Source organism: Coenobita brevimanus, chromosome 38 (genome assembly GCF_032717465.1).
Source record: "Coenobita brevimanus isolate Jiangsu-jjx chromosome 38, ASM3271746v2, whole genome shotgun sequence".
In the NCBI taxonomy this organism is placed as follows: Eukaryota; Metazoa; Arthropoda; class Malacostraca; order Decapoda; family Coenobitidae; genus Coenobita; species Coenobita brevimanus.
Genome location: NC_136991.1, coordinates 32,968,059 through 32,990,535, shown reverse-complemented (window position 1 = coordinate 32,990,535; position 22,477 = coordinate 32,968,059). Strand labels below are relative to the sequence as shown.

The window sequence follows — 22,477 nt, the reverse complement described above, 5'->3', positions numbered from 1 at the left end:
TTTTTGATAACAGTACACTGGTGTCATAAAAGCAGAAATGTTACGCTGCAGAATGCTATCCTACATCCAGGCTTTGAAAATTCCTTTATTTCAGCATGTAAATATTGTTTCATAGACCCCAAAAGCCATATGATGTCAGAAAATGGGGAAGAAAGTCAGGATGATGATGATATTGATGATAGTGATGATGATAATAATAATGATGAAGATGGTGAAAATATTGCCTCAAGGCCGACATAAAGGAGCCCACCAAAAGTCTAATTATTCGGAAGGTAAATATTGCCGTAATGTATCTCCCACGCTAACGACATAATCCCGTGTGTCCGCGCTTGTAAAGCCCTGGCTGCAGTCATTAATCTTCCTCCTAATGCCTAACACTGTGGTAGTCTCTTAAATATGTTGATGGCTATTTTTAAATACTTCTTGTTACCCTCGGACGATTTTACTCAGCTTGTGAAGAAATTATAATAATGTAGGAGAGACATCATAAGCCTCTCGGTATTATTTTTATATACATATATATCTAATGTCCGGTGATGTCTAGGTTATCACTATGAGGCGCATCCATAGCCTATTTGCCTGTGTATTACCAAAGCTTCCCACCGTGGTAAGCTTAAGGTGAAGGTGCCGAGCTCACCAAACGATTCCATGGTAACCATTCTAAAAAAAAAAAAAATTGTTATGGTTCGGTTGCAAGCCTGCATCACTGCCAAAGACGACTGTGGAAACGGAAACGGAAGAATGAAAAGTTTGTTGGTCAGCGTCATAAGAGAAGTCGACTCCAGGTGCGGCCACAGAGGACCAGACCACTGAGCTCTGTAATATGGAGGGGCTAGCTCATGGGTTGTGCTGTGTAGTTTGTTGGTCCGCCGCCACTGATGTAGTAGCAGCCATGTTGAAACATCCCGCCTGACACCCTCGCCATTGAAATCAGCCGATGAATCAGGGAAATATAGTACCATGATCCATTGTGCAGTTTATGGATGCAAAAATGCGAACAGGAATTCATCGAAGTGAGATGGCAGTACATTTCACACGGAAAAAATATAACTTGTTGCTACTTCTATGAAATAACTGATAAACACAATACACTTCGTGTAACATGCAGGATACATTCGTGCAACATGCAGGATATTCACATCACATTAAAAAAAATCCAAGGTGCAAAAATAGGTGTTCAAATGCTTCGTCAAGAAGCACTGGTATCTGCATCTAAAGACAATAGTTTTTTGAGCACTTTATTAACAAGAGAGACAGAGAAGGCTTCCTCAATACATGTGAGTGTAGTTAAAATCTGTCATGAAACTGAGAAATGCTTTAAATTTTGAAAAAGAACGAAAAGTAATTCTCAAAACATCAGCCAATGCTGCTAGCTATTTCCGCAGCCGTGTTGCACATCTCACACTGAATTACTATACAAAGAATATTTGACTGTCTAAAGAAATCACTCTTATGTTTAACGCCTCCATTGAGGACAATCAAGTTCTCAAATTAATAAAACTGGTACCACAGTGCAACATTATTATTAGGGTACAACACATTACTAAAGAAATCTATAATAGACGAAGCTCTTGGTACTCGAGTAAGAAAGCAGCTGGGTAGGTTGACTGTGTTTAAAAATAAGCTGGAAATAATTAAGGAAGTATGTTTATGTCCATTAAGATATGTGTAGGAAGTACTGTTAATAGCTTCTAGATAATGACACTTTTTTATTGTATATTATGCGTTTTATTTATGATGGCTAAATATACATTATTTTCATAAAAGTGCTCTTTACATAGACCTGAATTTTTTCTTTGTTATCATAGTTAAACAGATACTAGGTTATGGACGTAATAAAGAAAAAAAGAAAAAGAATGTTCTGCAGTGCAGCAACCTATGACGTTTTTTTTTTTTTTTTTTCATACTCATGACTAAATTTATCCCATATAATTCGTAGAGCTAGGCCAAAAAAAAAAAAAAAAAAACTTTGTTTCTGTATTACGATACATACGTAAACATATAACACTGAGACAGAGAAAGCAAGCTAGGAACAGGGTTCCAATTGCATTATTATGGTGGAGGCGACTAATGCGGGTGTTCCAGTATGACGACCGTGTCACACGCTCACTGGGCAGATAGCCCCTCTATATTACAGAGCTCAGTGGACCAAACCGGTAGTTGATTTCCGTTCTGTGTGCCATTTTTACACTATTTCCTATCCAGGAAAGTCTAGGCTAGGTTACTGTAGGTTTGTTTTCTTAGTATAAGGATAGATTAGTTTGTTATTCACTTGGGGTAATCTTTTGGGTTAAGTTAGATTAGGATAGATTAAAGGTTAGAATATAGAAAATATAAACCCTCGTAATGGAAGAATGATCATCCAGGGAAAATCAAACTTAGTGCGCAGTGCAAAAATGTTACACAGAACGGAAATCTGCAAGCATTTGTCCGATACAGTATTTAATTATATAAATACTAAATACCTACTTTGCTTTGCATGTTGGCTAACTTCGGACAACTTTCTTGCTCAAAGGAAATACGAGCACTGAGAAAAAAAAAAAAACAATCATGATTAAAGTTTTTGCGGAGAGTAAAGAACTTCATAATATATTCCGGCTTACGACAGACGATTAAATACAGTTCACAGAAACTCTCTGCAGTCCAAAGGTACATATTCTTTGCACGTCTAAGTTTGGTGTAAAAACCGTAAAAGTCCTGCAGATCATAGGGTAAATATTTCTCCAATGTCTTTCTCCTCCAGTAATTTATCATCCCGGTTATGAGTAAACTGATGGCGCGCTAATGACTTTGTTAACTTCATTACAACCGTAGCCTTCCTCCCTGCTTGATTTTACCCTGTCTTACTAACGCTCACATCCTTCCATCCACCATCTTTCTTTAGCCCTTCCTTCTCTCCACATTTCCTCTCCCCTCCACCTTCGCAAGCTCCGCCTTTTCCTTAATTTTTATGCAAAGAAGAAGGAAGCAAAGGCCAGAACCCCGCAAGATTATTTTCTCCAATAAAGATATAAAAACAAGATAACGAAGGGCCAAATTCTAGATCCCCTCATTTCGAGATGCCCGGACACACATTTAAAAATCTGGTTGTCATTGGCAGTAAGATATATAGATAAAGGAAGACAATTCCAGAGTACTGTAGACCTGTTGGATACATGAAGAACTGGGAGTAAGAGCTAACTCTTGCATTACAGGGACAGAAAAAAGGATGAGAGTTTGATGCTATATGGTTGCCATGCGCCGACCGTAGTGGTGGAGGAATGCAAGCAAACAGCTCAGAGGAGCAGTGGCCATTGAAGCAGCGATAGAAAAGAGATAAAAGATGCAGCAGTGCGGGGAAGAGATGGGACTGATGGGGGTCTGTGAAAGGAGGAGAGATAATGAGTTCACCTTGTTGAGAAGAGTTGTAAGTGGGCAGCCTCCCCATACATGAGAGCTGTACTCTACACAGGGGTGAATAAAACCCCTGCATAAAGTCTACAACTGTGCATGGCTAAAGAAGGTATGGAGTCGACTTAGCACACGTAATCCCTTGGAAGAGCATTTTACGAGGGGTAATACGGTATCTTTCCAAGTTAAAACCCGAAAGAATGAACCTCAGGTATGTTCAAAGATGACGGAGGATTGAGTCAGGTATTGTTAAAAATTAGAGAATACTCCCGTAGAAGATTTTTACATGTTAAAAAATGTAAGAATTGAGTTTTTGATGCATTACAACAATAAGTGTGCGTCCACACTGGCGACAAAACACATCTGCAGCACAAAATACAACATAGTAGGCAACAACGTGTCACGCTGATAATGATACAGTGTTGCAGACATGTTGGTACTAATCTGTAGGTGATATGTTGGCAACCCTGATGCGGACGAGTCAACGTGGTTGCGGGAGATATCTAAGCAGACACACACACACCAACAGCGGCGGCGTCAGGTACTCAGGTTGGACTTTGGAGAAAATTATGGAGTGGACCAGAGAGCAGACTGTACATTTAATAGATAGTTACCAGGGACACACTCTACTCTAGGATCCCACCCATGTACTGTACTTTACAAGCACAAATTTAAGAGGGCAGATGCGTGGTGAGAGATTGCAGAAATTCTGAAGGTGGAGAAAGGTGAGGCCGAAAAAAAATGAAAAACTTAATTACTCAGTTCAGAAGAGAACTGAAGAAAAAAAGAGAGAAAATCTGGTAATGGAGCTAATGAGGAGTACAGGAGCCAGTGGTTTGCATTCAACAGCATGTGGTTTCTGGCAGACAAACACAAGCCACACAGGACATACGACGCTGGAATAGGTAGGAAAATATGTATATCATTGTACTACAGTTATTTTATTTTGTCCCATATACAGTACACTACTTTGGTTACATAATACGCAGTTGGATATACTGGCATACAGCCATGTCACAGCAAGGCGGTCTTGGCCGATATTGGCTGCCAAAAGTTTGTGTCATGTTTACTTCTATGTGTGTCAATCATGCACAACAAATGCTCGAACTCAGATCTGAATAAATAAAAGAAATTATGGAATACTCCTTTTTCTTGTACTGTAGGTGGCAAAGGACAGGCATCATCCTCTGTTAAACTGTGCACGAGACCCAGCTGTCCCGCATTGTTCCTGTTATGTAATAAGGACGGTCTCACCCAGACTCTACGTCGGCGTCTCCTCCGATGCCCACACAAAATAACTACTGCAGCAGCTGCCGCCAAGGCGTTCTTGCATGCCGACATGACCTTCATGTCTACGGAGACAAGTGTGGACGGCCTCACCAAGTCGCCTCTTGTTGCCAACATTTTGCCAATATTTTTACATGCACTGTTACATACATTGTTGTAGATATGTATCCAAATGTCGACTGCGGTGTATGGCGCAGTGTTTTCAACTTGTCTGGAGACTAAATGTCGCCAGTGTGGACGCACATTAAGAATAATTTTACCTCAAACAGAGATATGAACTAAGTCAGACATCTCGATGCTATAGCCTCATCCCTTGTTTGTTGAAATAACTGTTGAAGGGGGTGCTGTGAGGTGCGAATGGAAAGGTGATGGGTGGAGTAACCACCGTACGAGTAGATAGGGTTAGATGTACAGCTTAGGTTACTGATGAATAAAATGAAGAGTTGGTGATAGGACAGTGCCCTGAGGAACATCACTATTAATAATTCTAGAACAATGGTCACAAACAACAGCAGCTACAGAACGATCAGAAAGGAAGCTAAAGATGTAGGCATAGATAGAAAGAAAGAAACTGTGAGAGGGCAGTCTGAAAATTAAAGATTAAAGATTTATGCTTTTGAGACGTCAAGTGCAATGGCAAATGGCAATGCTATCACCAAACTCCCGAAAAAATGATGACCAGGAGTCTGAATGGAAGGTGAGAAGATCGATCCCTGACGGAATCCACAGTGGTGAACGTAAAGATTGTTATGGTAGAAAAGGTGCTTTAAATTTTTGTATAGATTAGATTTAAAATCTTTAGAAATACAGGATGTTAAAGCAATTGGGCGATGGTCAGAGGGTTGGGAATGGTCACTCTTCTATGGGGCAGGCTGAATGAGAGTCTGCTTCCAGCAAAAAGGAAAGTTACAAGTCGACAAATGCTGAAGAGTTTACCTGGGCAGTGTGTAAGCACAGAAGCACAGTTCTTAAGGACAACAGGAGGAACTCCATCAGGCCCATATGCCCTGTTGACATTGATGTCAGTGGGGGGTAGAAAGCAGCCTATATCAATTGTAAAAATATTAATGTCAGTCATGAAGAAGTCAGAGGTGGGCAGTAATGAACGAACAGCACCGAAACAGTATAAAGTGGACTTGGAGGCGATGCTCTGGGCAAAGACTTCTGCTTTTCAGCAAAAGAAACGGCTACAGCGCCATCAAAGCAGGAATGAGGAGGGAAATATGATGAAGTAAAGTTGTTTGAGAGGTTTTTGGCGAGGTGCCAGAAAGAACAGGAAAAATCTCAATTGAAGAGTTCAGAGCATTTAATATGAATCAAATTATTCTTAGGAGTGTAAAAAACAGACTTAGCATGGCTCCAGACAGAGACATTTAAGATATGAGTTCAGAGTTAGAGTGCTTCTAGCAACTTTTGTAAGCCTTCTCCTTGTAGTGGACCGCATCAGAAAAAGCTTGATTAAACAATTCTTTTTTCTTCATTAGTCACACGAAAACAGAAATGCAATATATGCTTCCATGCTAGAGAGAATAATCTCTGTATTGCACGAGGCACACTGGGCTGGTTCTCGGCCTTCAAAGCAATAGTCATTCCAGGGAAAATCAAAGAAGTACTGCCTGAGGGCATCCCAGTCAGCAGCTCCAAAGTGTCACATCCACTGCTTCTTGGGAGGGTCTATAGGCCTTACTAGAGCGACAGGACAGGTTAAGGTGATAGAGTTCTGATTGGAGGAGCCCAACGGAGAGAAAAGAACAGAGTATGCAGGAGAATTAGTTGTCAGGAAGAGGTCAAGTATGTTGAAATTACTTCCAGGTCGGTCAGGGATACATGTAAGGTGATGTACAAACTGCTCTAAGTCATTATGGAGAGAAAAGATGTAGGCTTGTTCACCAGGTGGATCAGTGAAAGGAGAGGAGAGCTCAAGGTGGTGGTGAACACTGAAATCACCTCTAATGGAGATTGCTGGAATGCCTTCCATCTTAGACGTAAGATAGCCACAGATTTTGTTCATAGTCAGTAGAACTAGAAGAAAAGTACACAGAACAGATATATATCGTCAGAGGATAACAGGATAACCGATGCGAGAGAGTAGAGTACTCAGATGATTCAAGTTCAGGAACACAAGAGAAAGATATGTTGCTGTGTACTTATACACAAAAGCCACCTTCGGCTTTGAAGTGAGTACTGAGAAAGTAAGAGGATACACAGAAGGGTTTGTCACAGACAGCTGAGTCTCACAGAGGATGAGAAGGTGAGGTTTAGAGGAAGAGAGGCTGTGTTCAACGGAGAGAAATTAGAAGAAAGGCCACGAAAGTTGCAGAAATGAACAAGGAATGAGTCAGACCGTGGTTCCATGCGTTTCACTTGGCCTTCACCGAGAGAGGGGTAGATGTTGCGAGGCTTCGTGCTGAGACGCCTTTTTTTTTTTTTTTTTTTTTCTGCATTTAGAATAGGAAATTTGGTGTGTAATGTGCATGTAGTTTGATGATGAAAGTTAAAGAAAATTGTATAGAACTGTATGCTAGCTTGAGTTCAGCAAAGGGGAATGGTCAGAAGCTAGTCCCGAGGGCTGATGAAACGGGAACTCCAGCTCTACCTGTCATAAGTTTTCTATCCACCTTGGGAGTACCGCCCTTTCCGACTGGTGCTACAGTCAACTCCCCACAAAGCCCGTCACGTTTTTGATATCGCTAATCCTAGATCCCTTCCTGCCGATTAACCCTGACATTCTTCATTTATACTAACCCTACGTTCTTCTACCCACCTTCGTCCTTCCACGCCAGTCTCTGCCCATACGTTGTCATCTCTCCTGCCGTCTCCCCTACTCCACAAACCGTGTTTTTGCCCTTCCAACTCCGTGATTCCTTAAACTAGCCTTGCATTCTCCCTACCCATCATCTTTTCTTAAAAATTCTTCCCTGCACATCTCCTTTCATACCCTTCCTTTTCACCCTGCCAATCCCTCATACTATTAACCTTATTTCCTTCCTACCTAGTACCTACCTTCTTACGCAATATCCCCTTCATACTCTCCTTGCCGCCCCCTCCCGTGCTGACCCATGCCTTCTCCACTTCCACAAACTCTGTCATCTTCCCGGCTATCTCCCTGGCTTACAAACTCTATCTCCTACCTTTCAAGTGACCCTGTCATTCTTCAAACTAGCAATGCATTTTCTCTACTTATTCTCCTACACCTACTTTCCCCAGATTTGTCTTCTTCCAGTCCCCTCCCCTGCCTCTTCCCTTTGTTCTACAAACTCTGTGTCACACCATTGGCGTCTCCCCATGCCTACAATCCCTCCCCCCCCCCCCCAAGTGATTGCAATTCTTTCATATCAGCCTTACATTTTCCCAACCCACCATCTTCCCTTGTCAACCCTTCCTTTTCCCCCTGCTCTTTCACTCCCATGACCTTCTTCTTCACTGTACTACTCCCTCTTAATACTCGCCTTGCCTGCTTCCTAGCCACCTTTTTTTCCCTACTCCCCCTGTTTCCTCCTCCAGCAACTCCATTCGCTGTAAACCCTACCTTCTCTGCTACAAGTCCTACCACTACCCTCACATTCTCATACAAATCCTATCTCCACCCTTCTAGTTCCGTGCCACTTTTCATATCTCCTGAACTCCACACCACCAAACTCGCCCGTAGTGCCACATCATCTTAGCCACCACCCGAGTCATGGAAGGTCAGTATAAAATTTACGAAAAAAATATCAATACACCATGTGACAGAAATCACCATTTTATCAACAGAAACAAATTTACTTTAGCCAACCAGAGGAGACTGTTAGCAGGTCTGAATTTTTTTTTTTTTTTCTTTTTCCAACACGGGTTTAGTAGGCTGAGAAACAAGAGGCTGTACAGTGAGAAGGTCCAGTGGGGTGAAAGAGAACTATAATATAGGTGTCTGGTGTGAGTTAATTACCTCCCACAAGGAGGTTATGTTTTACCCTGCGTTGGTTTGTTTGTCTATTTGTTTGTTTGTTTGTCTGTTTGTTAGCAGGATTATTTAAAAAGTTATGAACGAATTTTGATGAAATTTTGTGGAAGGGTAGGCCATGGGCCAAGGAAGAAATTATTAAATTTTGGGCCGGATCCAGATCCGGATCCGAAGCATCCCGCACAATATTTCCAGTTTCAATGAATTTCAATGAAATTTTGTGGAAAGGTGCGCCAATGACCAAAAAAAGAATTGGTTAAATTTGGGGGCGGATCCCGATCCGGATCCTCCATCCACGGATCCGGATCCAGGATTACTCAGAAAGTTATGAACGGATTTTTATGATTTTTTTGTGGAAGGGTGGGCCATGGGCCAAGGAAGAAATGATTAAATTTGGCGGCGGATCTGGGTCCGGATCTGGAGTATCCCGCACAATATCTCCAAAAGTTCTCAATGAATTTAAATGAAATTTTTATAGAAAGGTGGGCCATGGACCAAGAAAGAATTTATTAAATTTTGGGGTGGATCCGGATCCTTGTTAACCCATTAGCACTCAATGTCCTCAATATAGGACGGAACTGGGAATTTTCAAAATTTAATAAAGAAGGGAACCCTGGAGTAAGGACCTATGAGCTTCGAGACTATGAACCGATAGGCGGAGGGAGGTACGCCTAGCACCCTTCCAGCAAAATCCCTCGCACAGGAATTCTGAGGGCTAATGTGTTATTGGCAATGGCATTGGCGGAGGTATGAACAGTCTGGGCGTTTTCTAGTTGTATTTGTTTTGTGTAAAGTTAGAGACAAGTTCTTCCCCTCAAGCCCTTCTTCCTTCCCTATTAATCCCTCGACAACTCCAGTCCTCCTTACTCTGACACCCCTTTTATGGTGAAGTTACTCTTTAGCCTAACCATGTTCTTCCCCTTCTCACCCTGTTACCTAACCCTCCAGCTCCCTCCCCTGCAAATCCTGCATCCATCCATGTTTAAGCCCTGGCAACTCCCAGGCCATCCTCTTCTCCTATCCCTGCCTCTCATATCTTACGCTACATTCTTCATGTCCACCCTTTTCCCCTTAAAAACCCTTTCTTCTTCCCCGTCAGTCACTTTATACCTTTCCTCCTACCCCGCCACTTTCTTGCAATACTAACCTTACCTCTTTTTACCAGCCTTCTTCCTCTACCCCCACCCCCCGTTTCTTCCCTTTCCTACTCTTCTCTCTTGGGAATCCTGCCTCTTTCCTTTCTTCTACAAACCCTGCCGCCTCCCTTCCCATCTCATCTTGCTTGCAAACCACGTTTCCTCTAACTAACTCAGCCAGTTGTCATTCATACTAACCCTACATTCTCCCTACCCATTTTCTTCTTCCTCTAACCCTTCCTCCTCCTCTGTCAATCCTCTTCTTTATCCTTCCCCTTTCCTCACAATACTAACATAATTTTTTCCTACCCATCCTCTTCCCTTACTCTCTCTGTTTCCTCTTCTGTCAGCTTCGTCTCTAGCCCCGGCCTCCTTCCCTACGACAAGCTTTGCCACATCCCCTGCCAACCCCTTAACTGCAATCCATGTCTCCTCTCCCCTCCCCTGCCCTCTTCCCTTCTCATCCCCTCTTCTTCCTTCTCTCCTACTCTGTCTCCCCTCCCCTCCCTTCCCCTAACCTCTTTTACCCTGCCCTGCCTCCTTCCTTTCCTCATCATACCTCTTCATTTCCTCTCCTCTATCCAAACCTCGCCCCTTTTGCCTTCTCTCCTCTTTTCCCTTCCTTGCCCATTATCCTCTCCTCCCCCTTCCCTACCTACCGTTTCCTCTCCTCCCCTCCCTTTTCTCCTCGTCCTACCTCCTCCCTTCCCATCGCTTACCCTGCCTCCTCCCCTACCCTCCCATCCCCTTACCATGTCGCCACCCTACCCAGCTGCCACCCTCCCCATCTATCTTTCCTTCTTAGACACTCTCCCATGTCCTTCTCTGTCTCCTCCCATGCCATCCCTTTGAATCGCTCATCCCTTATTTTCCCTTCTATCTCCTTTTCTCCATTCCCTCCTTTTCCATTACCATATTTTACCCTGAACAAGCTCCTTCTCCTTCTCTGCCCTGCCTAATTCCTCTTTCCCCTCTCACATTATACCGTCCCCCCTTACCCTGCTCCCCTGCCCTCCCGTGCTCAGCCCTGGCCTGTCTTCCCTTGCCTCGTAAACTAGCCAAGGCGAGGACAACAATTTCCGTGTCAATAAACGTCATCCCCCACCGTCATCAGAGTGAGTGAGGCTTCCCGATGGACCTACCATCCTCACACTCCTCCAACTGCTCTGTCTCTTCCACTTGCATTTATATATAACTTTCTCATGCTCATTTCCATGCCTACTTTTAATTCTTTCTAAGACTACTCCTACTCCACTCCATGCCTCTTTCTCATTCAATTTCCTCCTCCTACACCTCCTCCTCCTCCTCCTCCTCCTCCTCCTCCTCCATCTTGAGTATTGTGTGCAATTCTGGTCTCCGCACTACAGAAAGGACATTGAAAATTTAGAGAAAATTCAGCGAAGAATCACAAAAATGGTACCACGACTTAGAAACAAACCATATGAGGAACGCCTTGAAGAACTTAAATTATTTAGCCTAACGAAGCGCAGGTTAAGAGGGGACCTTATTGAAGTTTTCAAAATCATGAAGGGATATGACAACTTAGACATGAATAAATATTTTGATATAGACCGGTCGAGTCAAACCAGAAGTAATGGCTGCAAAATCATGGGAAAACGATTCCAATCCCACGAAGCAAAATACTTCTTCTTTAACAGAGTTGTAAATATCTGGAACAGATTACCCTCAGATACCGTGAACAGTATCTCAATTGAGACATTCAAAAACAAATTAGACAAGTATTTGCATGAAAATCCTCAGCTGACTCTTTTTCTGTCCGAATAACTTGCTTTTATAGCTACGGTACATGTAAGTTCATGCCCCCTTAGTCTACAAGACACCCCGTAAACAATGTACCCGTACATAGTGTTGCGTCACAATATTATACATTTCCAATTTATTCGGTGCAAAGAAAGCAATATAAGCACAGATTAGGATCTGCACAGATAACCCTGAGTTAACGGTCACTACTCTTACTTTCGACCTGTGATGGGCTGTGGATCACTGAGGGTCCCTGTTAGTCAAGTGACCACCATCGGGATTTTTTTAATGTACCAGGGGTCACTGCTTCAGGATGAAACTTGTGTACTGTCCCACATGGGAGAGTTCCTTGTCTCAGTGGAGTGAACGGAGCTATTGCCTGATTGACTGCTGCCTACCTAAAAAGCGCCAGGGAAGGTTGCCGCACCACCCCTAAACATCCACTCTGTGCATTGCACATCCACACTGTGCACTGTGCAGTCCCCTTTTATCTGAGACACCCGTCCTATATACTTTTCAGTCTCCCCAGCGCAAAGAAAGCAATATAAGCACAGATTAGGAGCTGCACAGATAACCCTGAGTTAACGGTCACTACTCTTACTTTCGACCTGTGATGGGCTGTGGATCACTGAGGGTCCCTGTTAGTCAAGTGACCACCATCGGGATTTTTTAATGTACCAGGGGTCACTGCTTCAGGATGAAACTTGTGTACTTGTCCCACATGGGAGAGTTCCTTGTCTCAGTGGAGCAAACGGAGCTAGGGCCTGATTGACTGCTGCCTACCTTAAAAGCGCCAGGCAAGGCTGCTGCACCACCCCTAAACATCCACACTATGCAGTGTGTAGCTTCCACGTTATGTCCACAGACTTCCCATTAACTCAATGTAACTGGTTTATAATGTCATGCCGTAACTATTATTTTATTTGTTTACTTTCTCTTTCAGGTTACTCTATCGGGTAGCTTATAGATAAAGTATTATAGAATGTGACTTTTCCTTTCCAATGTTTCCTATAAAATTTCCATGTCAGTTTTTCCATGCTGCATGGTGGTTTTTCTCACTTTTTCCTGGAGGGTTTGGTGGTGGGGGGAGCCTTCTTGCTTTCCTATCCTTATCCTTCAACATGTAGAGTTAGATCTTGTAGTCATAGTTTTCTCTAACAAGCAGCCTCGAAAGGACCATAAGGTCTGTTGCTGTTTGCTTTCCTGTGTAATCCTGTGTAATCCTGTGTAATCCTCTTCCTCCTCCTCCGCTTCCTCTTCCTTCTCCTCCTCCTCCTCCTCCTCCTCCGTATCTTCCCGGACCAGTTTTCCATCTCAAGCTGTCGTTTCACTGTCTGTGTGCTTGTCTTTCTACTAGCCTTCCGTCTCAAGTTATTGTTTCCTTCTCCATGTCTGCCTATTTTCCAGCCTTCCAGCTGTCCCACGTTTTCCTTGTATTTCTATGTGTCTGTCTGTCTGCCAGTCTTCCATCTCAAGCAATTATTTCCTGTCTGCTTATCTATCAGGCTCGTATTTCAGTCCCATATAATGATGTTTATGTCCTTGTTTGTCCCCCATCCCTCTCTCTCAGCCTATTGTTCCTCTGTCTGTCTACCTATCTATCTGCCCGCCGACCTTCTGTCTCAGTCTTTTACTTCCCTGTTTATCTATCTGTCTATCATCCTTCCATCTCGTTCTTCTGTTTCCCTCTTTGTTTATCTATTTGTCTGTTGTCAACCTTCTGTCTAAGACGAAGGGTTCCCTGCCTACAGTATTATTAAGACTGTCTGCCTATCGCTGTTCTTTTTCAAGCTGTTGTTTCCTCTCTCTCTCTCTCTGTCTTTTTATCTTTTTATCGGCCAACATCTGCCTCTAATTTTCGCCTCCCTGTATATCAACCCTCTATTTCAAGCTGTTGTTTACCTATGTATCTATGTTTGCCTTCTTTCCCAATGCCATAGTGTTGCGGGTCAGTTTTGTTTTTATCGGATATTTATTGTTCTATCCTGATGCTGCAGCTTTTCATGCCTTTACTTGTATATCTATGTGTCGGGTCATATGCGTGGATCTTTCTCTTATTATTCTACCTTGTTTATGGCTGCCTAGACTTATTTCTCTGTGGGGTTATCGTTTTAGCCCGTTGAAAAAAATCTCTCTCTCTCTCTCTCTCTCTCTCTCTCTCTCTCTCTCTCTCTCTCTCTCCACTGCCATTAACCGCCTTCACACACAGACGTATATATGGTATGATCAAAGTGGACGGCCATCATCATGTTTCTCCCCTTTGTCCATCTCCTCGTTCCTCCTCCTCTTCCCATTCTCTCTCTCTCTCTCTCTCTCTCTCTCTCTCTCTCTCTCTCTCTCTCTCTCTCTCTCTCTCGATCAGTGTATAAATGAATAAATAAATGAGTTAGTTAATAAAAGAATATACATATGTGTCGTATATATGAAATAGAAGCACTCAAGATGGAGGACCAATTGATCCGAGAACCAACATTTGACCTGTTCCTGTGACCTTGACCTTTGACTGAATGATCTAAAAATCGAATCTCGTCATCCTTGTAATACCCTGAACACTCCCATATTGTCTAAATCGGAATGAATCTGTTGAGGCTAACCTTGCCACGTGACACTGACCTTTGAATTTCACTAAAAGTTCAAAGGTCAAGGTCAATTCGTTTGTTATCGTCTTACCCTGAACTCTTCCTCAAACTATGGATCATCTTAGAACTAAAAATACTTTGCCATGTGACTTGACCTTTGATCTCTTGCTCTTAAAAGCTACAGGTCAATCCCTCGGGTGGGAACGAAGTTTGAGGCAACCTGGATTCAACTATGTTATTTTCTTCACACACAGGCAGATGGGCCGAACTTTGACCTTATCGTGTAATCTTGACCTTAGACTAATTTTCCTCTACACTGATCCAGACCGTTCTTGTCTTGCCTTCAACCCATCTACCAAGTTTGATCTGAGATAGGACTGAAACTGCTAAAGGTGAAAGTTTAACTTAGCCCCGTGACCAAGGTATATCAGACAAACTTTTTTCAGTTATTAACACACACGCACACACACACACACACACACACACACACACACACACACACACACACAATCGCGCGCGCGCGCCAATGAAAAAAACAATATCGCTAAACGCTTTGCGAGTCAGGGTATATAACCCATATGAACGAACAAAATAAGAGGCATGTAATAAGTAAGGTAACTGGAATACAGACGGATATAGATACTGATTGACAGATATGTGTAAGATATAGGAAGATATGTAAAAAAATATATATATATATAAAATATAATTATACAGTTATACTGTATTATATGTATCACATACAGATATAGGAATGAACAAATTAACAGGTAATAAGAGGAACCTGGAATATATTATAAATATATATATATATATATATATATATATATATATATATATATATATATATATATATATATATATATGTATCTAATATATATATATATATATATATATATATATATATATATATATATATATATATAAAATATATATATATATATTAGATACATAGATAAATAGATATAGATACATATAGGTAATGAGACAGGTAGATAGGTAAAAAAAAATATGTATTATATATATAGATACACAGTTACCCAAATGATAATTCATTACTCAACTCAATGATTTATTGTTGGCAATAATTTACAGTTGTCTGGACAGCTGGGTACATGACACACTCGTGCTTAATAGTGGCTCGTGCATACCCTCAGATCTTTAAGGCAGGATAGGTTAGAATAGGTTAGATTAAGCCAGGTGAAGCTAGATTAAGTTAAATTAGGTTAGTTCAGGTCATGCAAGGTCAGGTCGTGCCACGTCAGGTCATACTAAGCAGAGCTGGGGGTCAATTATGAATTGAATTGGAACTGAATTGAAATTGATAAAAAAAAAAAAAAATTAAATTGGAATTGAATTGGAAGTGAAAAATTTATTTATTTTTAAAATAATATTAACTGAATTGAACTGGAATTGATATCAATGAACTGATATGAATTGATGACTAAATTGATAAAATAATATTTTATACTGTAATATGCGAATTCATTATTGCACAATAATTATCTTACAGTATACTGAAATAAACAGTAAAATATACAGTTTGGTATCACAAAAAAAAGGTAAAAAATAATTTGAAACCTCATTTTTATATCTTTCCGTTAGATTAATGGTACAGTACAAGGTAGAATAAAATTGATTCTGAACTGAAAACATATTAATTGAATGAAATATCGACCATAACGAACTGAACTGGAACTGAATATTTCTTTTTTACGAATGAATTGAATTGAACTAGAATTGATTAATTCAAATTTTACTCTGAATAGGAATTGAACTGAAATGACAAAAATGAACTGACCCCAGCCCTGCAGGTCCGGCCATGCCATTTCAGTGTAGGTTCGGTTTTGTTAGGTTAGGTTAGGTTACATTACGTTAGGATAGTATAGGACAGATTAGGTTAGGTTAACATAACCAGGCTTCGGTTAAGTAACCAGTTACATCAGCAAGTCGTAGATAGCATCACCCTTTTAGTCCATGGTAGTTTGTTAGCAGGAGTACTACAGGGATTAGTTCTAAGGCTTCTCCTGCCCTCTCCCCCTCCCTCAATATCTAAGCCATCTTTCCTCCTCACCATCTCTCTCCCTCTTACTCTGTTACCATCTCGCACCCTCTTCCCTTCCTTTTACTCCACCTCTATATTCCCTTCCCTTCTCTTCCCATCCCTTCCCTCCTCTCTCTCTCTCTCTCTCCTTCAATATTTACCTTTACTATTCACTCTTTCCTCCCCATGCTCCTCTCTCATGCTGTATTTCTTCATTTTCTCTCCCTTACTCACTCATTCCCTCCCCTGTTCTTCCCTCATCGTCTCTCTATCTATTCCTTTTCTTCTCATCCACTTCCTATCCCTTTTCCTCCCTAATAATCTCCCACCCTCCTCCTTTCCCCCCCACCCCACCCTCTGTCTCTATTCTTCATTCACCCACTCTCTTCCTCCTCCCTAACCTCTCAACAACTCCCTCTCCCACTTCCTCCTTTCCCGTCTCTCTACCACACTCATTCCCTCTCCCCCATCTTCCCATACTGCCTATCTCCCCTTTTTCTCTCCTGCTTTATCTTTTCTTTCCCTGTTTTCCTCCGTCAGCCTTCTTCCATCCTTTTCTTCCTTGACTGCCTCACTATCCTTCAAAGCTCCTATTCCTAATCCCTCTCTCCCTCCACACCCGTTTCCCCTCCTTGCTTCTCTCTGTCCCTGACTCTCGTCCTCTTCTCTCACCCTCTGCACTTTTTCATTCCCTCTCCCCTATCCTTCCTTCCTTCCTCACTCCCTCCCTTAGCCCCTCCCCCCTCCTACACTACTTTCTCATACTCTCATTCTTTTCTTTTATATCGTGTACTGAACTGAAATCTGAATGACATTTTTTTTTCTTTGGTCACATTCTACTTCTGCCGTACCTACTGTACATGAGCGGCGCAGTCCGGTGTGTGAGTCCCTAACTGTGTCACTCATTCACTTACGCACTGGATCACTGTACCGATATGTATAGTATGAGATTAGCAAGTCACAACCGAAGACTTTTACGAACGTCACACTCTTATGGGAGGGTGCTGATGGGTGAGGGGTATTGGTAATGTGTCTGGTGTGCGTCTGGGGTATGTCTGGGATGCGTCAGCAATATGTCAGAGTGTGTTTGAGAGGTGTCTCCATCTGAGGTGTTCATTTGAGATGAGTCTGGGATGTGTCAGGGTGTGTTTGAGAGGTGTGTCCATCTGAGGTGTTCATTTGAGATGAGTCTGGGATGTGTCAGAGTGTGTTTGAGAGGTGTGTCCATCTGAGGTGTTCATTTGAGATGAGTCTGGGATGTGTCAGGGTGTGTTTGAGAGGTGTGTCCATTTCAGGTGTTCATCTGAGGTGTGTCTGGGGTGTGCCTGCAGTGTCTAGGATGTGTCTGCAGTGTGTCTGGGGTGTGTCTGGGGGTGTGTCCGAGGTGTGTCTGAGATGTGTCTGAGGAGTGCCTGAGGTGTGTCTGGCGTGTGTCTGGGGTGTGTCACGGGTGTGTGAGCAGTGTGTCTCCAGTTTTTCTGGGGTGTGTGTGCAGTGTGTCTACAGTTTATCTGGGGTGTATCTGCAGTGTGTCCGGGGTGTGTCTGCTGTATGTCTAGGGTGTATCTCGGGTGTGTGTGTGCAATGTGTCTGGGGTGTTTCTGGGGTGTGTGTGCAATGTGTCTGGGGTGTGTCTGCAGTTTGTCTGGGGTGTGTTTGCAGTGTGTCTACAGTTTATCTGGGGTGTGTCTGGAGTGTGTTTGCAGTGTGTCTGGGGTGTAACTGGGGTGTGTTTGTAGTGTGTCTGGGGTGTGTTTGCAGTGTGTCTGGGGTGTATCTGGGGAGTGTTTGTAGTGTGTCTGGGGTGTGTTTGCGGTGTGTCTGGGGTGTATGTGCAGTGTGTCTGGGGTGTGTTTGGGGTGTGTTTGGTGTGTGTGTGCGGTGTGTCTGAGGTGTGTGTGTAGTGGGTATACAGTTAATCTGAAGTGTGTCTGGGATGTGTTTGCAGTGAGTCTGCGGTGTGTCTGGAGTGTGTCTGAGGTGTTTTTGCAGAGTGTCTGCAGTGCATCTGCAGTTTGTCTGGGGTGTTTCTGGAATGTGTCTGAAGTGTGTTTTGCAGTGTGTCTGGGGTGTGCCTGCAGTGTGTCTGGGGTGTTTGTAGTGTATCTGGTGTGTGTCTGGGGTGTGTCAGCAGTGTATCTGGTGTGTGTCTGCAGTGTTTTTGAGGCGTGTCAGTAGTGTGTCTGCAATGTGTTTGGTGTGTGTCTGTAGTGAGTCTGGTGTGCCTGCATTATGTCTGGTGTGTCTGCAGTATGTCTGGGGTATGTCTGCAGTATGTCTGGGGTATGTCTGCAGTATGTCTGGGGTGTGTCTGGGGTGTATGTAGTGTGTTTTCAGTATGTCTGGGGTATGTCTGGAGTATGTCTGGGGTGTCTGCAGTGTGTCTGGGGTGTCTGCAGTGTATCTGAGGTGTGTCTGCAGTGTCGGGTGTGTTTGAGAGGTGTGACGAAAGGCAAATGACACCTTTTGGGATGTGTTGGGGTGGTGGATACAGTTTGGAAGGAACGGCCATCAAAGGTGACTTTTTAGTAGCCTATAGCATGAACTCTAAAACACGTTATTTCATTGTCCGCCTCTTTTAATAATATTTTAACTGAATGCAGCCGGCTTTGATGTTAGTTTTCAATCGCTTGTGCAGCAGTCTTTACTCCTGTTATTTTTGTTCCTATTGTTACAAGAGGTTAGGGAACGTTGAACTTTTGTATCTTCTATAGTATCACAGTAAATTTATTGATTCTCGGAAAAATGCTGATGTACAGTAGATGAGGACAAAATAGGTACGAGCGAGCGAAGCATGCAAGCGTAGTGAAGCGACGTTTACGGTCAGCCGAGAAATAAGCGACCCGACACCACCCGACCCCATATTCCCGATATCTATTGCTACTCGGGACTCGGAGTAATTAGAACCAAATAGCGCGCACAGTGAGTGCAGGGGTGTTGGGGGGGTCCACTAAGCTATCCCTGCACAAGAAAACTAGTTTAACGGGCAACCTGCTCCTTTTGTGGGCAGATATAGTAAGTTGGGCTGGGTTGGGTTGGGTTGTTAGGTTAGGTTAGGTTAGGTTAGTGACTAGTCACTAGTCACTAACCTAACTTAACCTAACTAATCTACTGCATCTGCCCACAAAAGGACCAAGTTAACTGTTAAAATTAGTTTTCTTGCATGGGGACAGCTGCTTAGAACCCCTCCCCCTCCCTTACATCCCCGCACTCACTGCGTGCGCTGATTGGTTCCAATTTGTCCGCGTGCCGAACAGTAATAGACATCAGGAATATGCAACCCTGCCTGGCCCGACACGACACGGCCCGACTGAGATGGTTTTAAGGCTAGTCACTTTTCTACTTCGTGAGACTGAGAAGAGTTTCTTTCAGCACGTAGTACATACATTCAGTAAATTTTGCTTTTAGCTATATATTTCCTCATGAGACCAAAGGAACCCCTTGGATTCCCAGCTTTCCAAGAGAATGTACCGAGGGCTTCAGTTAACATACACCACTTAGAAATCGATTTAAAACACTATGAAAGTGACACACGCAAATATGAGTTGTTTCTCACATACATATGTTGAATGCTAGCGCGCGCGTGCGCGCGTGCGTGTGCGTGTGTGTGTGTGTGTGTGTGTGTGTGTGTGTGTGTGTGTGTGCGTGCGAGAGAGAGAGAGAGAGAGAGAGAGAGAGAGAGAGAGAGAGAGAGAGAGAGAGAGAAAGTAAATATTTTTGCTCAATTATTCTTCTATCATAGTTCAAGTACCTCATCAGAAGTGCTGAAAGTTTACAGTAACTTTACACCAAGAGGAAACTATGAAGACGGGCGTATGTATAAACGCCCGCTCGCTCGTCACGCCCTAACATCACTACTGGTAGGCTATACGAGTACATACACATTTTCCTTTTCATTCAGATACTTTGCTATACTTCTCTAACTACAAAGCACTCAGAGATCACATACCTCCGTCAATGCCGGATTCGGATCCGGATCCGCCTCAAAGTTCAATCAGTTATTTCTTGGTCCATGGCCCACCCTTCCACAAATTTAACTGAAATTCATTGAGAACTTTTGTATATATTGTGCGGTAAGATCGGGATCCGGATCCGTCCAAAAATTTGATCACTTCCTTCTTTGCAAACGGCCCACCCTTCCACAATATTTCTTTGAGATTCAATTAGAACTTTTAGAGAAACTGTCTGGACACGCAAACAACCTAAAAAACACAGGTGAATACATAACCTCCTCTTGCTTCGTTGGCGGAGGTAATTATGGGGAATATGCTTTACAGTACTAGCAGAGATTTCTAGAAAAAAAAATAATGAATCATTCGATGAACAGGTAACAAATGTTTATTTTCATCACCATTTTCATTATCAGTGTTAACGTTATCATCACTATCATCAATCACCACTCCCAACGACCCTATTTTCAACTAAAGCATAGGACTGGAAGGATACAGCACACTTGCACACGCACACATGCTCAAGTGCTCGCACACGCACGCACACGTCCACTTGTGCACCAGCGCATGCACATATGCAAGCACGCACCCACACAAGCGCGCTCATGCACGCGCACACACACACACACACACACACACACACACACACACACACACACACACACACACACACACAAATCGCTTCACACTACCTGAGGTATGAGGTAAAGTTCATTCCACTGATCTAATTTCGGTTACAAAGAACAAATAAATATAAATAAACATCAATATATAAATATTCTACTTTCTCCTGCAATGTGCTTTATCTGTATTTGGGTGGGTGATAAGAGAGATTAATGATAATGATCTTGGCTGGGTTCATGAGAAGAAAAAATAAGGAAGAAAGTGAAAAGATATACTGTTTAAGGACAAAACTTTTACAGAAAAATCCAGTTGCTTCTCACCTGTAATCTGATCAGCAATTTATCAACACATCATGAGAAAAAGCTGAACTACAGCAAATAAGAAATGTCATGAAGTTATGGTTAACTTATCCGAAGAAATTTAATGTTAATATACAGTTTTTCGTAGAATAGTCATACAGTTGTACAAATCTAAAGAACTGTCTTCGTAATGAAGGGTTTAATGGAGAATGCTTCAGTCTTTCTTTCCTTCGTTCTTTCCTCTTCCTTCTACCTGCGGGTGACTACACTGAGTGACAAGCCAAATGGTTTCCTGTACACTAGGAAACCATTTACTACGCTGGGTGGTAAACATATAATCAAATTCTGGCGCCTGGTGGTTTAGCGGATAATGCACGGCGTTCCAATCGGATTGAGCGGGTGAAGGTTTATATCCAAGGAATGGCTGGAGTTTATTGCTCACGTAATGCCACTCTGGGATGAGTGAGGCTGGTCACTCTCATCTTAAACGCCTGGACTAACTTGCCTAGCCCCAGGCTCCTACGCTCCTCGTGGGACAACGTAGGATTGAATGATGGATGGATGGATGGATGGCTTCTAACTTTTGCACGACGAAGGTATTTCCTGAGTATATATACTTGGTAGTAACACGAGTCTTAACGAAATAAAGGAGGAAGGAGATGATACTGAAGTGTTCAGCGCTTTAACTAAGCCTTCTGACACGGCAAGGCAGTGTTCTGTTACAGAAGTTACTGAGACAGGCCCTTCCTAAATTACATAAAGTCGTGTGTGCATGGCAGAAATACAAATGTGGGAATCGTAAAAAAAAAGGCTACTGGAAGTTAAATTATGAATTAAAGGGAACTACGGTACACTTAACATTCTCAGGCTCAGATTAATTACCCGCAGATGAATGAAATCGTCTGCCATCTGGCATTAGCTGGAATAAAGTACGCTAGAAGACACGACCACAAGTAGGTAAACAAACTGCTCTTATTGATGTTCTTAACAGTGATCAGACGTTTTGTAAATCCTGGTATATGATTTATATTTGTGGTGGATGGTTACAGCCTTCATAAACCCTTCACTGCCAGACATCTCCCCTAAGCCAACGGTCATACCACGTTGAGTGCACCGCTTCTCGTCCGATCAGCGATGTTAAGCAACGTTGGGTCTGGTTAGTACTTGGATGGGTGACCGCCTGGGAACACCAGATGCTGTTGGCATAACGTTGGGGGAGGCGGTGGCTCAATCGGTAGAGAGGTGGCCTGCAGTTCTACCGGACCCAGGTTCAAATCCCGACTGGGGCAGGGAACAGTTTAAGGATTTGAATTTCATGAAATCAGACTTTACCGATCCACCAGAAGACCCGCCGACATGTTGTAAAAATACCCCGCTAATACCAGTACACCAGTCCTGTATGAGACAGCCCTAGCATGTATTCAATATGGACGATGGGTGTTAGCGCCGAGGTGGTGACATGTAGAG

The 22,477-nt window shown here is 42.8% G+C and overlaps 1 non-coding gene across 1 annotated transcript; it reads left to right on the top strand.

The window, feature by feature from the left end:
- The first annotated feature begins 22,096 nt into the window (after nucleotides 1-22,096).
- On the top strand, nucleotides 22,097-22,215 carry LOC145396648 (5S ribosomal RNA). Its single transcript, XR_013896808.1, has one exon. It is a non-coding gene; the product is annotated as a 5S ribosomal RNA (ribosomal RNA).
- The last annotated feature ends 262 nt before the right edge of the window (nucleotides 22,216-22,477 follow it).